Here is a 10,016-nt window from a genome sequence, read left to right on the forward strand (position 1 = left end):
ATGTCTGCTGCTCCTGTCCATGTAGGCACACAGTGTCACCTTCCAGGTAAACTATCCCACCTCTGGCAAAGGAGGATATTGTTGCAAAGTTTTTAAACAAAACAAACCCACCTGAGGTGGTACAGGATTTAACACTCAGCACCAATCACTCGTGTGCCACTGCATAGCCAGTTGACTGGCACCAGTGGGCCTCACACAGGACCTCATGCATATGCGTACCATCTGTCTTGTCTCAGAAGCTAAGGCAAAAAGAGAGATCTGACATCACAGAACTAACTGATTTGTAATCCAGCTTTTGACAAGCATACTGATGTGATAAGACAGAAAATAAATGCACCTATTCAGCAGGCGGGCTTTTAGGAGGAGCAGAGAAATTCCCACAGTGCTCTGACAGCCCTCGAGACAAAGGCTTCACAAACACCCTCCCGTGAGTGCAGAAGGGATGAGCTGCCAGCCAGGCAAGTCAGGCACACCTCCCAGGCTGAAGGTGGAGTGCAAGCTCTTGGCTCTGCCGGTATCCACAGCTCACCACGAGTGAAGCTGCTGTGAGGTCTTCATTCCACACATGAAGCTCAGGCACTTTTTCCAAGAAAGATTGTCCAACTTTCATTGTACACAAAAAGCCCCAGCACAGAAATGTCCTGGGACATCTGGCACAGTGCCAGGCCTGTTCTCATCTCAGGTCCCAGCTTCTCCCACAACATCCAGCCCACCAGCAGGGCCCCAGAGATTGGTCAGCTGGTATGAACTCAAGGAAAGCCAGGAAATGCATAAGAGCAGCCAATCAAACCACAGAATTAGAAGAAGCGCTGTGAAAGTCCTTCACACATCAGCAGCGGGGACCCTAAATTTTGTAAGATAAAGGATCTTTTCCAATTTTGATTAATCAACAAATAGCTAATAAGCTGTGGTTGAAGGCCTCCAGGATGTACAACTGCTTCACCCCAAATCCAGATAGGGGTCACAGTCTCTGTGTACACTGGAACCAGGAACAATCCCGGTGCTGAGTCGTAGGTAAGATCAATGACGGAGATCACCTCCATAGGGCAGATTTGCATCACTGAAAGCCAGTGTTAGTGGGGCATGGTGGGGTGCGCCTGTAGTCCTGGCTACTCAGGAGGCTGAGACAGGACACACATAAGCTGCGGTTCACTTACACAATGGAATACTAAGCCTCCATCAAAAATAAGGTCTACTGATACATACAACACAGGATCACTCGAGCCCAGGTGGTCGAGGCTGCCATGAGCCATGATTGCATCTCTGCACTCCAGCCTGAGCAACAGAACAAGACCCCATCTCATAAATAAAGCCGTCATCCTAAGTGGCTAAAGGTCATGAGCATGAGTTTCCGTGTGAGTAGTCAAAACAGCAAGCATATTATGTGCTGAATGTGGCCATCAGAGAACATGGGTTAGAACATCTGCTGGGAACAGCCCCCACCTCCATCAGCAGGACACACATAAGCTGTGGTTCACTTACACAATGGAATACTAAGCCTCCATCAAAAATGAGGTCTACAGATACATACAACACAGATGGATCGTGAAGACATGACATTGAACTAGAGAAGACAGAAAGTGCTCAGCCTAATAATAAACTGGTCTTTGGCAAGAGACCCTGATAGTGGTTACCTTGGGAGTAGGTACTCACTAGAAAAGCGCATAAAGGAATCTTCCTGGATGCTACAATGATCCAGATCTTGATCACCAAGCTGTACACTTAAGATGAGTGTACTTCACTGTAATACACACATTCACTGAACACAGCAGACACTATCATTGGGCTAAGGGGATCTGGGACAGCTTCCTGAACAGGCAGTGAATTGAGCCCTGAGGCAGGGATGCAGAGCTGAACTTCCACTGGCAAGAGTAAGAAAGGTTCAGCTTGCTGGGAGGTCACAGAATTGGTGGGGGGGAGCAGGGGGGAGGGAGGTGACAGACACCTGCAAATAGAACTTTCCTCATTAAAGTGGTATGTTGGATACTGTGATTTTCCCCTGATATCCATTTCTCCCCTTTTTAGAAATTGACTATCTCCATCTTCCTCAATTTTAGCAAGGCCTATCCCACAGCCTCCCTTGCAGCTGTTACCAGCTGCTTGCAGATGTTACCACCAAAGCAAGCTCTGGCCAATGAACCTAAGTGGAAATGATGATCTACCCATTATCCACCACCCCACCTTGCCCACTGCCTGTTGGCCTAGGATTAGCAAGCAGTGGAATGCTTGGCCCTGGGTGGGAAGCTGTGGGTTAGGGATGGCACAGTGGCCCTGTCAGCCCTGGAGCATTCTTTCAGCCTGGACAGTGAGTGTCTTTGGAGCTTTCAGCTGCTTCATTTCAGTTGTGCTGTATCCAAAACTGTAGTAACTGAAACCAAGTGTGTTCTCAATTTCCCCATGGATATGACTCTGGAAGGAAAAGATTTAAGGAGAACAGATGGGACATTGTAGAACCTACAATGTGCAGGGCAGCAAAGTCTGTAATGACTCAAGTTCTAAATAGCACAGCTATCTGGTGGTAACAAGGTGGGATTTGTATTAAGACTGCATTTATGCAGCAAGCATAAATGTAACCATATGATTTGGTTGATCATGTAAATGGGGGTCCGGTATCCCCATGAGCCATCTTGTGCCTAAGTAGCAGGCCCATAATATTGTCTGATTCTCTCAGAGGGCCATTTATCATTTTTTCAGTTTCTTACAGCTATGCTTCTCTTTTCATGGGAAGCACAGACAGGGAAGCCCAGGAGTTCACCTGTTTTTATGGGCAGTAGGAAGAAACATGGTTTAATAGTGCCAATAACACAATTACCTGCCTACTGGTCAGGTAATTTGGCGCAAGCTCTATGCCTACATATCCAGTATAATCCAGTGGGGGCTGTCCAGTCCTGGTTGGACTCCAGGTGGGTCCACACGGTTTGCAACTTTGGGAATTTGCTAAATGGATTTTTGTGTGATTTGAACTCCATCAAGTGACTGTTTTTGTGGTACCATTATACAGTTTCTGTCTCAGACAACTAAGTTGTCCTATGGGGTGAGTGAATTCTTTTCCTTCTCTAGCTATGCAATATTGTCCAATAATTGAGGCTTTTAGGACCTAGAAATTATCAGGTTGATTCTTTTGAGTTGGGAATTCATCAGGAACTGGGTCTGTAGTTACTAATTCTCAGGCTTCCCATGGCCATTATCTTCCATTGCATTTCCTCCACATACATAACATGAAGTGACATTGAGAGACTGGGCTACATGCTCGGCTAATTGTAAAAACATATTTCTTGCTTTTCTTGGAATTTCTACTGGCACATTTAGTTCATCATAGAAAGTTTGAAGCACTGGTTCAGGAGAGCGTTTATAAACTTCTCCTTGAACCAAGATATTTACTCAAGGATCCAGTCCAGCCCCGTCAATTCCTAAGGTCACACACTCCTCTTTTTTCCAGTGAGGATCAAGGGGATTGGTTATTACTAGCTCTAAGGGGTTACATTGTCTCTTAGTACAGGAAGGGCCATTTTTTCCTTTCTGAAGGTGGACTGGATCCTTTTCCTTTTTTTTTTTTAAATCTAAGTGGCCTAAATGACACAAGACCAACATTTACATTTATTTCCACATAGTCTTAATTTATGACAGAAGTACTTATTTTCTGTCATATAGCCTCTTTTCTAATTAAGACAACCACACCTTATTCCTAACATAATACTATTAATGACAGCACAGGCATCAAATTTTAACGTGACTTGTTTGGGCACCCCTTTTCCTTCTGTTTTGGCTAACACTTTACTTGTATCATTTATGAGCCCCCACCAGTCCTCAGTCCTTAATCTTATTTTTAAAAATGTGGTCATGGAAGGCTCAGATGGAGAATAACACACATCAGGTTGGTCATTTCCTGGGCTACATACCTTGTATAGAATAACATTATACAAACAAGTTCTTTTTAAAGAGTTCCAGTACACTTATAACAACCATAAAACAACAGGACTGTAGCAACCTCTTGTCCTACTTCAGTGACTTGATGTATATACTGGGAACAGTCCTCAGTCTGGGAAGGTTAGTTGAAGTCCTTACTGTAAAAGTCCAAATTTTAAGGAAAATGAGTCCTGCAATGAGTTTCCTTATGCTTCGGCTGTGCGTGGACCAATCAGCTTCCGAGTGTGACTGGAGTAGGGCTTGTTGTCAAAGCTGCTCCCATCCACATACTGCTCAGTCTACTGATGTTTAAGGATGGTCTTGGAGGTTGGGCCTGCTAGAAAAAACTGAGTCCAACACCTCTACACAGTTATGTTTAACTGGGCTCTCAGATACCAGGAACAAGGTGGTGGGGTTTAGGGTGTTGCAAACTTCAATGGCTATGTGGGGATTTTCACATAGCAAGCTTTGGTACTTGGTTAATCTAGTATTTGTTAACCAATGATGTCTTTTGGTAGTCATTAAGTTACCACAGCACAGGGGACCTTTATATTCAGGTTTTGCCTAAAGGTTACTTTATCTGCTTCTTGTGCTAACAGGGCTGTTGCTGCTAGGGCTCTTAGACCTGGGCGCCAGGCTTTGGAAATCCTGTTCAGTTGTTTTGAGAGATAGGCCACTGGCCTTGGCCAGGGCCCCACAGTCTGGGTTAAAACTCCAACTGCCATTTTTTCTCTTTCTGACACATAGAGTGTAAAGAGTTTTGTCAGGTCAGGTAGCCTAAAGGCTGGGACTGACATGAGTTTTTCTTTTAACTCATGAAAAGCTCGTTGCTGTTGGTTGTAATAGATGTAGTTTATGTAATCTACATTTTTATTAACTGTCACCTACTAAAATATCCTGCAGCTATTTGATTTCAAGCTTTAAATTGATCTGGTATTCTTTGTGGGACTTCATTTGTGTCTAAATAGACATGAGAGTCAAAAGCCCCATAAGGGACTTCTCTTGCTTTACAATGTCTTATTTTTTTTCCTTCTGGTTGATGAAATGCCAGGGTGAAAGGGATAGCCAATTGGACTAAAGTGCAAGCACCACTCCAGTTATTCGGCAGAGTGCCCAGTAAAGGTCCACCACAATACCACCACACATCTGCTTGGGGATGAACAAGGGCTGACTGATTGATAAGCTCTTGAAAATTCTTAAGCTCACTGCATCCTTTCAGGTCTCCAAGGAACACTAAGTTTTCTCCCTGTTGTGAGAGACATGAAGTGAACTTAGTTTTGGGAGATGGAAGCTGGATGGCCCTCAGGGGCTGACTCGCAGGGTGCTGGACTTTGGGATGTAGCAGAGAGAGCCTGGCATGACTTATTACTCCAGGCTGTAGAATCCTTGAAAAGAGCTACCATGCAGCCCACACCTGGTCAACTGGAGGACCACCTTAGTGGAAAGGGGACAATCTGGGCCTCTGGCCTGCCATGTGCACAAGCGTAACAATTGCTTTTGTTTAACGTGCAGATGGAATATTTTATCTATTTTAACCAGGCATTTGCATCTTGGTATCCTGTCTTAATTGCTAAAGTTTGTTTTAAGTCTTTAACTTCTATGATCCTCTAGTAAAATGAATGGATGGTTTTAGGAAATCACAAAAACCGGTTGGAAAAGTCCATCCTCGCTCTTTAGTGGTCCACAGAACGTTGGACCAACTGTCGCATGAAAGCTCTACCTCGGGGGGCAACACTCCTGGTTGGCACAGGGGTCTTTATCGAAATCTCCCTGGATTAAATGGTCCTAGTTTACTAATGCCCAGTCTGAGTCAGGAGGGACAGAAGTACTTTTCTGAAGTAGAAAGCTGCCTTTGACTTGGCAAATCCTCACAGGGTATAACAAAGCAAGAATTAAATGCAAGAGTTTGAGGTGAAATTGACTTGGTTATGTTAATAACTAGATGGTCAGCAATAGAATGAGGAAAGAAAAAAGAGTAACAGAATAAATGAAAAGAGTTAAATTTTTCTTAGCTTTAATTTGGTAGGGTTTTCCGCTGGGACTATGGCCCATGACTCTGGAGGTGATGGCGCTTTCTTGACTCGGGTGTGATGAGTCCGTCCTTTTTTTTCTTTCCTTAGGATACTTCTGAACTGGTGATGTGTGCTCACAATGAGGTTTCCTCTAAGAGTTTTTTTGTTTTGTTTTTTTACTTTTTTTTTTGTTAGCAAAGCAGTTGCTGCTACAGATTGAATGTATTTGGGCCATCCGTGGGTTACCGGGTTAAGGATTTTTGATAGGAAGGCCTCAGTGCTTTCAGGATAAGTCCTTGTTTACACTGACAACAAAGTGGTACTGGAGTGTTATAAGGTTACAGAGAATACCTTCAATAATCAATTATAGGTTTTAAATTTACCTTGGCTTTTAAAGGAATAGGGTACACTCTCTTTTTAACTACTTGTGTATCTCTCTCTTTGACTTTCCTTTTGCCTCTATCTGTTCTCTCTGCCTCTTTCTTTCTCTCTCTCTCTCCTTGACTCCCTCTTTGTCTGTCTCTTCCTTTCTGTCTCTTCCTCTCTCTCTTTGCCTCTTTTCCTCTCTGTCTCTTTGCTTTCTCTCTCTCTCTGCTGGTCTTTCCTTGCCTCTGCCAGCCACTTATGCTGCTGTTCTCTCAACCACTGTGTGTTGGGGGCAGGGGATCTAAAACCAGCTGTAACCAAGTGTCTATGTACAGGAACTGCTCTGGGTTCCCTGGCTTACAGGCTACCTTGTGCCATACCTTTGAAACAAAGGACCTCTCCAGGCTTCCTTCTAATGGTCAACCTATTTCTAATGCTGGCCAGTCTATCTTACACAAAGTTTTAAGTTTTCCTAGAGTCATAGTACTCCATAGTCTCCTTTAAATTCTTTCTTGAAATTTTTCAATATAGTTCCTAGTAGGGTGGGCTTATTTGTGCCTGACCTATGCTTCTTTGAGACAAAACACCATACTCACACCACACGCACACCACAAAACAAAGAATGGGTAAAAAGGGCACACATACACTTTTGCAGTTTGCGCCAAACTAAAATCAAAACCAAAATCAGAGTATCCAGAAATCCAAGCCAGGTCAAAACCAAAACCAAAGTATCAAGCAATCAAAGTCAAGTCAAAAACAAAAACCAAAGTGCCGGTACAGGCACACGAAGGGTGATCAGGCCATGCTTCCACTCAAATGGAGTGGGCAAGTTCCCAAGACCAATCCTGTCAAGCAATTCAAACCAAGTCAAAACCAAAACCAAAACCAAAGTGCCAATAAAGGCACACCATGGGTGATCAGGCCATGCTTCCACTCAAATGGAGGGGGCAAGTTTCAAAGACTAGTCTTACCAAGTTTTAGATGTCCAGCCTCCAAGTGCCTGTTCCTTCCTGGTGTTCAGCTCCTGCGTTGGTTCTCCATGGGGGCCTGCCACACACTGCTCTGGCGAGGTGTCCCACCGGGGCAAATGCCTACTTGGGAGCGCTCTCAGGATCCACGTTGCTCAGGCTGGTCGGAGTCCCCCGCAGGGACGTTCCACAACAAGTTGCAGACAAAACTCCTCAGACACCGAGTTAAAGAAGGAAGGGGTTTATTTGGCTGGGTGCATTGGCAAGACTCCTGTCTCAACAGCCGAGCTCCCCAAGTGAGCAATTCCTGTCCCTCTTAAGGGCTCACGACTCTAAGGGGGTGCACATGACAGGGTCGTGATCGACTGAGCAAGCAGGGGATACGTGACTGGGGGCTGCACACACTGGTAATTAGATTGGAGCAAAATAGGATAGGAATTTTCACAGTGCTTTTCTATACAATGTCTGTAATCTATAGATAATATAACTGATTAGGTCAGGGGTCGATATTTGACTACCAGGCCCAGGGTATGGCGCCAGGCTGTCTGCTTGTGGATTTCATTTCTGCCTTTTAGCTTCTACTTTTTCTTTCTTTGGAGGCAGAAACTGGGCATAAGACAGTATGAGGGGTGGTCTCCTCCCTTAAAAGGGTAAAGTCAAGCTGGGAACTATGTCAGACAAACCTGCCTCCCATTCTGTTCCTAAATAAGATATAGCTACCAAGATAAGAGGCTACATACCTCCCTTAAAATTTGCATACAAGGAAATTCCTTGTGGAAAAAGGATGGACAGAACTCAAAAGTTATCCCTCTAAGGTGCACCTGAGACAAATGCATATCTGATTGCTTCCCCTCCCCTACTGTTTATGTAAAAATGATGATTCACTGAGCCAGACTAAATTGCGTATTCAGTAGAAGGCTGATCAAGGACTCAAAAGAATGCAATCTTTTGCCTCTTATCTACTCATGACCTGGAAGCCCTTGCTTCAAGTCCCGCTTTACCTGACTAAAGTACATATTACACATACTGATTCATGTCTCATGTCTCCCTAACATGTACAAAAGCAAACTGTACCCTGACCACCTAGGGCACATGTTGTCAGGGCCTTCTGAGGCTGCCATGGGCGCAACCTTAACCTTGGTGAAATAAACTTTCTAAACTGATGGATGCCGGATGCGGTGGCTCATGACTATAATCCCAGCACTTTGGGAAGCTGAGGCAGGCAGATCACCTGAGGTCAGGAATTCGAGAAAAGCCTGGCCAACATGGTGAAACCCTGTCTCTACCAAAGACACAAAAATTAGCTGGGTGTGGTGGCACATACCTATAATTCCAGCTGCTCAGGAGGCTGAGGCAAGAGGATCGCTTGCCCGGGAGGCAGAGGTTGCAGCCACTGCACTCCAGCTTGGGTGACAGAGCAGGATGCCATCTCAAAAAAGAAAAAAAAAATTGATGGAGAGTTGAGATAACTCTTGGTTTACAATGTAAATGTTTATTTAAAAACAGACATTATTTTATGTACCATTACAAATACACTGCTACTCAACTGCTCGGGAGGCTGAGGCAGGAGAATGCTTGAACCAGGGAGGCAGAGGTTGCAGTAAGCGGAGATCGTGCCATTGCTCTCCAGCCTAGGTGACAGAACGAGACTCCATCTCAAATAAAACAAAAAGAAAACAAATATACTGCCAATTAAACTGTGATTTTGTCAAAAATAAACGTTGTTGATGACTTTACTTCCATTAAAGCCACTGTAGTAGCCAGTGGAAAGCTTCCTTTTTGTCCTCTGAAGGTTCACTGAAAAGTCAACTGACAAAAGGCAAATTAATTGGAGAAAGGGCATACAAATTTATTAACATGCACATGGGGGAGAACTAGAGTGATTTTGCTGAAGCCCCAAATGGGGTTCAGAAGCTTATATACCATCTTGAGGTTACAGAATGGGGGTTTGGATTGTGGCATAACAGGTTATGGACGTGGGAGACCTGGTTGACAACCACGGTCTTGTTATGTAAATGAGACCTCACAGGTAGAAGTCCTCAGAGAGAACAGCTGGTACATGTTTCTTTCAGACCTCTGCAAACCAACAGTAAAATTCGAAACCCTCCAACCTACTGATGGACCCTCTGCTTGCCCAAGGGCATTCTTAAGTTAACCTGAAAAACCAGTTCAGGCAAGGACGGGTCGGGGTTGGCCATGCCTCATAATACACGCCTCCCTTGGAATTCAGGCACAGCAAGCCAGCATTAAGGTTAAAACAGAGACCTTAAGACTGACAGAAAACACTCTTGTGCAGAGGCTTCTTCATTACCTTCAGAGCACACAGGATTCTCGCTTTCCACCGTACGGTCCTCACTTTACCTGTTCAACCTTCATTTATCTTTCACTGCCTACTCCTGGGTAACACTTGGCCAGCGCACAGGTTTCCCACATCCTGAGGACACCAGCAGGCAAGGTTTAAGTGAGGGCTCTGCCTCGCTGGCGGTCACCCGCAGCCCCACAGCACGACATGAGCAGAGGTGAGGGGAGGGCCGTCACCAGCTGCGACTCTCGCAAAGACCAGAACCATCCCTGCGCACCCGGAGTAACCAGGTAGGCCGCCCAGAAGCAGACGCGCCAGGGGCGGGGCCCACGCTGGGAGGTTTCCTCTGCCCCGCTCCCTCGCTTGGGTCCTGCAGCCCCTCTCGTCAGACGCGTTCCCGCCTCCTGCCCTCCGGAAAGTGCCCGCCTCTTGCCTTCCGGCCGAAGCCCGACTTCCGCCTTC

This window comes from Colobus angolensis, unplaced genomic scaffold (assembly GCF_000951035.1).
Source record: "Colobus angolensis palliatus isolate OR3802 unplaced genomic scaffold, Cang.pa_1.0 Scaffold14, whole genome shotgun sequence".
In the NCBI taxonomy this organism is placed as follows: domain Eukaryota; kingdom Metazoa; phylum Chordata; class Mammalia; order Primates; family Cercopithecidae; genus Colobus; species Colobus angolensis.